This window comes from Solea senegalensis, linkage group LG6 (assembly GCF_019176455.1).
Source record: "Solea senegalensis isolate Sse05_10M linkage group LG6, IFAPA_SoseM_1, whole genome shotgun sequence".
Lineage (NCBI taxonomy): Eukaryota > Metazoa > Chordata > Actinopteri > Pleuronectiformes > Soleidae > Solea > Solea senegalensis.
This window is the reverse complement of record NC_058026.1, coordinates 794,186-804,169: the sequence shown is the minus strand read 5'-3', so window position 1 is coordinate 804,169 and position 9,984 is coordinate 794,186.

Below are 9,984 nucleotides of genomic sequence, written 5' to 3'. Positions count from 1 at the left end.
ACATGTCGGAGAGTCCTCGGAGCGAGACACTTAACCCCCGCGCTGCTCCTGACGTGTGAATGGGTAAGAAAAACCTGTGAAAATGACAGCGCTACAGTGTAAAGCAGCTTTGCAGTGATACAGAAACACAGAGCATTTACCACGTCACGTCATGTGATCAGAAGACAATCACAATCACCATCAGGAAAGTATCTGACATGAGTCAGAGGAGCCTGGTAAAAATCCTCAAATTTACAAATCTAATTCCAATCTCCTTTGGAGATGATTTGTATTGTGGTTCAAATTAGATTTCATCAGATTCGTCTCAGAAACTCGGAAACTCCTTGGCTGCTTAAATTGGATTTTAAAGTGACTTGAATTTAAAGCTCCAGTGTGTGAGAATGATGGCTTTCCATTATACAGTTCTAGCATGACTCGACTCAACTCGGTTTTGTTTTGCTTTTCCATCAGTGATAGTACCTGATAACTGCTGCTTTTTTTTTGGTAACTGAGAGAGTGTCGTTGCTGGAAGAGTTCAACACGAGCATCATAACGAACAATGCTGTACTGTAGATCACTTAAAAATAATCCCCAAAACATGCTTTAATCCAGTACTTCTCACACAGTCGGGCGGTGCGGTGAATTGAGAACCACTACTTTAATCCATCAGCAAAGAGATATCGAGGTCTGCTGTATTTAGCGACAGAAAGACGAAAGCCGGCGATCGTGAGCCGAATCACAACCTGTTGAGTCCTATTTCAGTTCAGCGACGTGTCAGACGGAGTCTGTGCTCACGATCCTGTGATTCGAATGATTCAGTGACACTGGAAACCACTGCTCTGCTCATCTGTCACTACTTTGTGTGTTTGTGTCACGTTTAAAATCACGTCATCGTAGTTTATGGCGTCTGTTGAGACGCTGTTCCTGTCCCTGAAGCACGGAGTGCGCATCGTTCCTCCGTCCACTGTGATGGTGGAACAGGTGTTGTTGGCGGTGGGAGATGAAGTGGGACACGGTAACATCAGTTACGCACCATCAAAGTTTTTCTTCAGCCTGGAGAAAACAGTGGCACAGAGGAAGCAGATTGTGTGTCTCCAAGTACCTGATGAGAAACTAACATCTGATCAGGCTGAGATAAAGAGACAAGTGGTGAACTTTTATACTGAACTGTTTCGGGACGAAGGCTGCGATGGGGATGCGAGTGCAGCTTTAACTCTGGACCTTCCACAGCTGAGTCCAGAGGAGCACTGTACCCTGGGCTCAGACATCACCATAGAGGAACTAACCACTGCTATGTCTCAAATGGCTACAGGAAAAACCCCGGGAATCGATGGATTACCTGTAGACTTTTTTTGAAAACTTCTGGACTGAGCTTGGGCCAGACCTGCTGGACGTTTTTAAAGAGTCTTTTAGCAAAGGCACTCTGCCAGCTTCTTGCAGGCGTGCAGTGATCACTCTTCTTCCTAAGAAGGGTGATCTGACATCATTGAAAAACTGGAGACCAGTCGCTCTACTGTGCACGGACTACAACATTTTATCCAAGTTTTTATCAAACAGACTGAAAGTTTTTATTAATCTGTTAATTCAGGCGGATCAGTCCTACTGTGTCCCTGAAAGGTCCATGGTAGACAACAAAGCATTTGATCGTTTTGACCACTCTTTTTTATTTGACACACTAAGAGCCTTTGGTGTTGGGGAGCACTTTCTCTCATGGGTGAAATTGTTGTACAGCGGGGCATGTTGTGTGATAAAGGTGGACGGGGGTCTTAGTAGCCCAATCCCAGTAAAGAGGGGGATCAGGCAGGGCTGCCCCATTTCAGGCCAGCTCTATAGTAAGGCCATTGAGCCTCTCTTACATAGACTGAGGTCCCAGTTGAGGGGGCTCTCTCTACCAGGGTTGACTGACCGCTCCTCTGTGGTTATATCGGCATATGCCGATGACCTCAATGTCTTTGTGAGGGTCCAAGGCGATGTGAGAGAGCTAGAAGTGGCCCTGGCTCTGTATAGGAGAGCCTCCTCGGCTAGGATAAACTGGGGGAAAAGTGGGGCATGTCTGGTGGGGCGGTGGAGTTCAGAACTCCCCCCTGTTCTTCCGGGAAACCTCATTTGGGGGACTCAAGGGCTCAAGGCACTGGGGGTGTTTCTAGGCAACAAGGACACAGAAAAAAAGAACTGGGAGGGAGTGCTGGTAAAGGTTAAAGCCAAGTTGTCTAAGTGGAAATGGCTGCTCCCCCAGCTGTCCTACAGGGGAAGAGTCCTCATTGTCAACAACCTGGTTGCCTCTGCATTGTGGCACAGGTTGCAAGTCCTAGTCCCACCATCAGGTCTGATGAATTCTGATGATAAATTGAAGAATTTGCAAAGACTGCTGTTGGACTTCTTTTGGTCAGGTCGTCACTGGCTGCGGGCTGCTGTCCTGTACCTCCCTGTGGCAGAGGGAGGGCAGGGCCTTATTGACAAGGCCAGGATAGCTGCCTTCAGACTACAGACTGCTCAGTAGCTGCTGTACAACTGCTCTATCTGTTGGAAAATACCTGCCCAACTCATTCTACAGAAGGCCGGACGTCCTGGCCTAGACAAACAGCTGTTCCTGCTGGACTCTCATTGTGGTCTCACTGACGTCACTACATTTTATTGGTCAGTTTTAGAAGCCTGGAGGACTCTGGGCATCAGCCACCCTCCCACCACTAAGCCTGGACTGTGGATATTTGAGGAGACACTGTTCAATAATACTTTCCTCCTCAGTGTGGTGCTTGCTTCTGCCAGTGTGAGAGACCATTTTATTAAGGCTGGCATAATCAAATTGGGACACCTCTTGGAGATACCACCCAGGACACTTACTGAGAAGGTCCTTTAGACTGGTAGGGAAGGCCATTAAGAAGGTGCTGCTATCCCTGTCGGTTCCACTACGGGCGTTTGTCCAGGATGGAGCCCACGTTGACCATTGGAGTAAAGGTGCAGAGTACGTGTTCCCACCCATCACGGTCACACCCGCTGTCGGAGATTGGAGAGAAGAAAGTGGTCTCCTTCTTTCTATGAAGACACCGGTCATGGGAGCTTTCCACACCTGTGGGAAAAAACAACTCTACCTAAGCTGTGTAAAGGTGCTGAACTTTGGCTCTCTGTCGGACCTCAAAGAGACAAAATGGACTGAGGTCTTTGGCAAGGACGGTTCCTCTAGAGGCTGTTGGCGGCTCCTGTATAAGCCTCCTGTTGAAAAACGGATGGCTGACCTCCAGTGGAGGATTATACATGGAATTATAGCTACAAACAGATACAGAGCGTCCTTCTTGTGGGAGGACGGAAACAGTAGAGCACTTGGTGATTTCATGTCCTCGTCTCACAGATCTACTTAAGTTGCTACACGGGTGGGTGGAGGCTCTGGGGGAGGTTTTTTCTGCCTCACTTTTTGTTTTTGGCCTAAAGTACACTGTGAAAAAAAGACAAACAATGGTGCTCATCAACTTTTTGCTGGCCACTGCTAAACTGGCAATCTGGAAAAGCCGGAAAAGCCAGGTGTCCGGTATGGGCTGGACTGAGCCGGTGCTCTCTCTGAAGGCACTGGTCTCTGCCATGCTCAGGATAGATCACGCATTTTACAAACTGACATGTAAAAAGGTTAGAAATTAAAGTTTTCTAAAAAGTCAAAAAAGTCTTCTCCTTCTTCTTCTTTGTTGGTTTGTCAAGTTTATGTGAGCAGAGCTGTTTCTGCATTGTAGAAGATTGACAGCCAAGACAACCAGAATGGTGGCTCTCGAATGATCCGGCCTTTGAAACAAATGGACATAAGATATAACTAAATGAAGGTGTGTTGTGTTGTTGGTTGTGTTACACCTCTCCGTCTCTCACATACCTGCTGTGTTTCACAGTGACGGCAGATTCTGACAGACTCCTTCAAAACCACAATACAGTGAGAAAAACATCTCCTCTGAGCAGTCCCCTCCCCTCAAGTATTGGTAAGAATGTCGCTGATATCAGGACCTTCCTATAGCTCTGAGGGAGAGACAAGACTTGTTTCTATAAAAGAAACTGAGCTTCACCCTCAGAACTCAGAAACCAAATTTCTAACATGTACTTTGAAAGATAGCTCCCCATCAATAACAAATCCCAGGTAACTGGTAACCAGCTCAAGAGCTCTGCCATGGGAAGTTCTAATTGAAGGGATTTTTTTCCATGGGAACAGATGAGTTTGAAAAAAGCATGATTTTGGATTTTTCAGCATTTAAAACCAGTTTCAATTCGTCCAGATGAGTCTGCACTGTATCAAAGGCGGATTGCAAAAACATGAATGCTTGTGCAATTGAACGTGATGAGCAATAAATGACTGTATCATCAGCATAAAAAGCACAAATCACCACAGTATTTGAGCAGTGCTTTTGACCTTGTTTTGGTTCAGAATGGTGTTTGCCACAGAATTGTCCGACCGCATGATAATAATAATAATAATTATAATACATTTTATTTGTAGTGCACTTTATATTTAAAAGAAAATCTACAAAACGATCAATACTGCAAAACTGAAAGCTTGAAAATCCACGGAAAACGACTTGTAAACAGGATATGACCAGAGTTATACACGCACATGTTTACGGCTGGTCTATTCACATGGGATCAGTGATTTCTCTGGAACTTTTTACCAAATGTAATCTTTACTTGACATCGTCCGGTCATGATTACTGATATGAATAAAATGACTGAGAAGCTCTCCATGTGAAGCTAATCATGTCTGAAAATGATCAATAACATCAGTAACCAGTTTCCTGAGGTTTCATTTTTTAGTGTCAGGTACTTCTTGAATAGCAAATGCTGTCAATGCTGTAAATGATGTTCCCATTTAAAGGAAAAGACATGATAAAGCATGCCACACTGGTGAGGGGACACCAGTGTGACTGACAGCTGCTTATCATCCAATCAGAGGGCAAATTGCGATTCTGGCGGCTTCAAACAAAAGTTCACATTCTTCATTCTTCACATTCTTCATGACCTTGCCCCACTTAGATATTTCCCTGAGGTGTTTACTCAGAAGGAAATGTAAGGTGTTTCCTTCTGAGGCGTTTCATCAAGTGAGAAGGAAACGTAAGACTTGATTATCAGTCATTATCAGTCATTACATTCACGTCTTCTTCAAATGAAACACGCAACAAACAATAAGGCACAGCACATACGAGTGGACACCAGTGTGACTGACATTTGCAAATTTTGGCACAATTATTCTGACTATATTGTGTAACTCCACAACCTGGGTGATAATAAGTCGAACATAAGTGAGTGCAGTGAAAGTTTGTGCTGCATGACTGCCCAGACATTCTTGGTGTTGTTGTTGTTGTCGCTGCACTGATATGCTTTCTGTTTGTGTTTGACGCACATCAACTATCAGCATTTTCTCTGACCTTGAACCTTGGAATCCCTATATCAGTGCAGAGGAATGAGCTTCTTAACTGCTCACTGCAGCTCGTCTGGACCCGTGTGTCACAATTCTTTGATTCGATTCGATTTCGTCTTATTGAATTTACTTGTATTTTACACTTGTCTAGTTTAGTCTAGGATCATTGGTTTTATGTCAATCATTCCCTTTTCAGTTGGTGTCAAGAGTGTTTTAATGTTCATCATTTGTTTGCAGTGTACCCCACTAAGGCCTTATTGTCTAATTGAAATCATTTATTAACAATATGAATGTGACAATAACCAACAAGAGAAGTCGTAGAGAGTCGTGTAGCTCTGTGTTGCTCTGAAGGTCCAGCAGTCTGTTGTTAAGGTCACTAAATCGACACTGACCTGCAGTAACATCATAACAAATGGAAGGAAACACCTTAGTAGTAAGATGTGACCTGCTTGGCATTTCGTAGTGCGGTTCCAGTACGTTAATTAAACGTTTTCCACCACTGAATAAGGTCACATGACCAGCTGCCGTGTTTACTATGAGTTACTACGAGCAGCTTCAGGTTAGCAGGGAAAGCTAACGTGTTGTCATTCTACAACTGGCACGTCTGCGGGACGTCACACTGGGGCCGTGGTTTAATGGTCGATTTCACCTTTGCTCACAAAGGTCGAGATTGTGACGTGATTTCGAACAATATTTGATTTACAATTGAAATTGTCACGTGGTTTTGATTAATCTTTGATTGACACGCGAGACTGTGACGTGGTTACGATTAATATTTGATTGACAAGTGAGATTGTGACGTTGTTTCAATGAATATTTGATTGACAAGTGAGATTGTGACATTGTTTCAATTAATATTTGATTGACATGCGAGATTGTGACGTTGTTTCATTTAATATTTGATTGACAATCGTGACACCCTTAATCCTAATGTGTCACAGTGAATGGCAGCCAAGGCCGTGTCAGTTTTGCCAGGAACTCTGTAATGTTTAATTTTTGTTGTGCCTTGAAATGCTCTGTCGTATCTGTGACATTGAAAAAGGAGTGCAAAGAGCACTGAAGTGAGCGTGAATGTGTGAATGGCAAAGTTAAAGAGGAATGACGCGAATTAGAAACAGAAACTGTAATTAATGTTTCTGCGTGTGCAGGTTCTCTTGTGTTTTATATTTGATGCTTACTTGTCATGTGTTAACTTATTTTTGTTTCGGGGTTCCACGTGTGCTCGACTTGATGTTTTTCACTTCATCTTCTACCATTCTGTCTCACTGTCCTCATACGTGTCCTTTCTCTCCAGAACAGTCTCAGCCTGGTGGGAAGCAACACTGCTGGTGATTGTGATTTTTTAATAATTATTTGTGTTTTGTATAATCCCAATGGAACTAAATACAATAATCACTGCTATCTGTGGGAAAAAAAGCAGTGGTGTGTTCAAGGACTGTCCGTCAGGTGCTCTTGTAAGACCGGCTGAACACACGAGAACAAAAGCAAACTTTGTGTATCACTTGTGGAAGGTTACATAACATGAAGGTGTGGAGGTTTTGCAAATTGGTTCACAAAAAAAGTCTTTATTCGAACTCAGGTCTTTACAGTATTTCAAAGATCATTTGTTGACAAACCTCAGGTGCAATGACTGAGCATGAAATGCTGTGTTTGACTCAAAGCCTTCAATGCTTCAGCCAAATGATTTTAATGTGAGAAGTAAAGTAACACAACGGGAAGCTGCAGATGACACAGTAAGTCTTTATTAAACCAATTCATAACATAACAAAATGGGGCATTGATCAATATGGTATCTATTACTTTATAACTGAAGTTTTACATTACTACAAACTCCACACTTCTGTTCAATTCAAGGACTTTTCATGATCTGTTTCCTCAAATTTGCTGACACATTTTAAGATGGGAGGTGAACCTGTAAGAGTGTCTGCGTCCATGGCGTCCACTTACTTATTGATTTGCAACACGCGCTGCATCTGGACAAGTGATTTTCTTTGGGATCTTGGAATTCTCTGACAGAGATCTTGGAATTTTCGTTTTCCAGGCATCAAGTAAGTTGCTCTCTCCTGTTGCGTAACGTTACTCGCACATTGTTTGCATGGAATCACACGACACAACACAACAACGCTACAGAGAATGAGAACACGCTGTGCTTTGTTTCCCTTTGACATTCCTGTTCAAACCTGTGTGTCCTCCCCGACATGCAGACAAAATCTGAGATTTTCACCAGGGGGGTCAAAGTTGAATGCCCCGGGGGCCAATGAGCATCTAGTCTGGTCAAGAGAGGCCGGTCCAGTGAAAAAAAGTGGAAAAAAACAACTATTTAGTGGTGGGTGGGCATTATAAGATATTCATTATAATGTTAGACAGAATTGCAAAGTAAAAGTGCTTGTTTTGTTATAAAATGATTTATACTTCACAATAAAAACACATTCATGATGCACATAAATAGAAAACTTGGCAAATAACCACGAGGATAACTGTAATTAAAACAGCTTGAATAAATACATTTAATAAAGCAATGATTACAACCAAATGTCTTTTAATTATTATATTAATAACATATAGTCTTATATTCTCTATATATTCCACCACCTCAGTGGCAGATATGCCTCAGCACAGTGATGTAATGTAATCGATTGAAGGGCCACATGTGGGTCCCGGGCCGCTGAAAAACCAGTTTGGCGTGTATCCTCCGCCTACAGTGGAATACCTGATCTGTCTGCTTAAATTATAGATGTAAATGCACATATCTGATTCATTTCCACACACAAACAAGGCCTGAAAATCATTGGACGATATCTGAATCCATGTCTTGCTTACACTGTCCTGGCTCATATCTGATGTGGGTCACTATATCAAACTTGAGTATCTGCCAACACTGATATCAGTTTTAGACCTTTTAAAGCACAAAGCTGTCTACAGTCTGCACATAGTGAAGCATGCACATAGATGTTGTGATTTTGACCAGTATCAGACTGAAACCGATCCTCAGTATCCCTGGAATATGAATCCCAAGACTTTGCTTGCAGACAGAGGATTAAGGACACAGACTTAGCTCCAGAGATAGCAAATGAGTGTTTTCTGTTCAAAAAGACATTTTACAGTCATGGATAACACCATCTTTATACAACCTACAATCACCAAAACACTAGCAATTTGTCTAATGTGTGATTTGGCTAAAACATTAAGGCGTCTCGAATGAAAACACACAAAATAATCTCCAACCTAATCTTTCATTCTTTGTTTTGAGCTCATGCTGTACTGAGTTATGTCTCTTCAATTATCTTTATAACCAAAACAACACGGTGTTTGCCTTCTGACACATTTCTTTTGCTCGTATTTTACAGTTTTTCTGTACATCATATTTATTCAGTAATTGATTGATTTATTTATTTATAGATAAATTATAAACATATATTTATTTATTCCGTTTTTTCAATAATGATAAAGCTGTAACTTTAGGTAAACAGCTGTCATTATTCTCCTCGGTTTTTAACAACCGCATATCAACAGACAATCTAGAGCACTGGCTCTGTGAGGCCAGCTAACAAACAATGGAATGAGCTGCTTTTTAAAAGTCTGGCTATTACATAATACAAACTGGGTGGAAGGTTGTGTCTGCACAGGGCTGTTAAAATGGACGCCATGTCTTTTTTATGATGTGGGTCCTTGAAGTCTTCCTGCTTTAAAATAGATTGACCCACATCTGAAGTCAGTGGCCTTTTTAGGATCTATACAACCCTGTCCATCTGGGACATCCTCACGCTGATAAGAGGCCAGCTCTAAACGTCACGTTAAAAAAGACTTGGACTTTGTGTAGTAAATATGAATCTTTTAAAAGTCCTTTTCTACTTCCTGGATTGTTTTGTGGAGATAGTTTGGTCCTGGTTTCAGTCAGAGGGTCAACACTGCTGAAGATGATCTGTCCCTCAAGACTTGTGTTTCACATTTACTCCAGTGAGCACATTTAGCCCACTGGAATTATTCACTAGGAGGGGGGTTCCAAAAGAGAGGTATTGGTGCTTACTTTACTACTGTTAGCATTCAGTCAACTGAAAACCAAAATACAATAAATGTGTTTTTTTTGACAAAAATAGCACTGAACAATGAATTCATGATTTAAATATGTGATGACAACTTTTCATTCTTTTCTCTTTCTTTATTTTGGCTAACATTAATGTAACGGGTTAGTACAAGTTTACATAAATTCCAATAATCTTTTTATTTAAAACCATACATTGAGACCTGATTGCAGACCTGTAGGTGTTACTGTATGTACTGTATATACAGTTACCTTTCAATAAGTCAGAACTGGCTTTGATAAAACAGACTCTAATCTGGACCCAATGGACTGTTTTAAAACGTAGATTTGAACCTATGAGACTCCCACATCAGTTTTGCCTTGCAGGACAAATACCCCGGTTGACGACCAGGTCCAAACGAAGGCCTTCCTTCACAGAGTTTGTGTGTGTGTGTGGGTTTTCTGCATGCAGAGGTCATGTGAACACTCAAACTGCCCGTCAGGGTCAACGTGAGAGTGAATGGTTGTTCGTCTCTATGTGTTGACCCTGGGATGGACTGGCGTATAGGACTCAGCGTACCTGTGCAGCCAGCGACCCGTG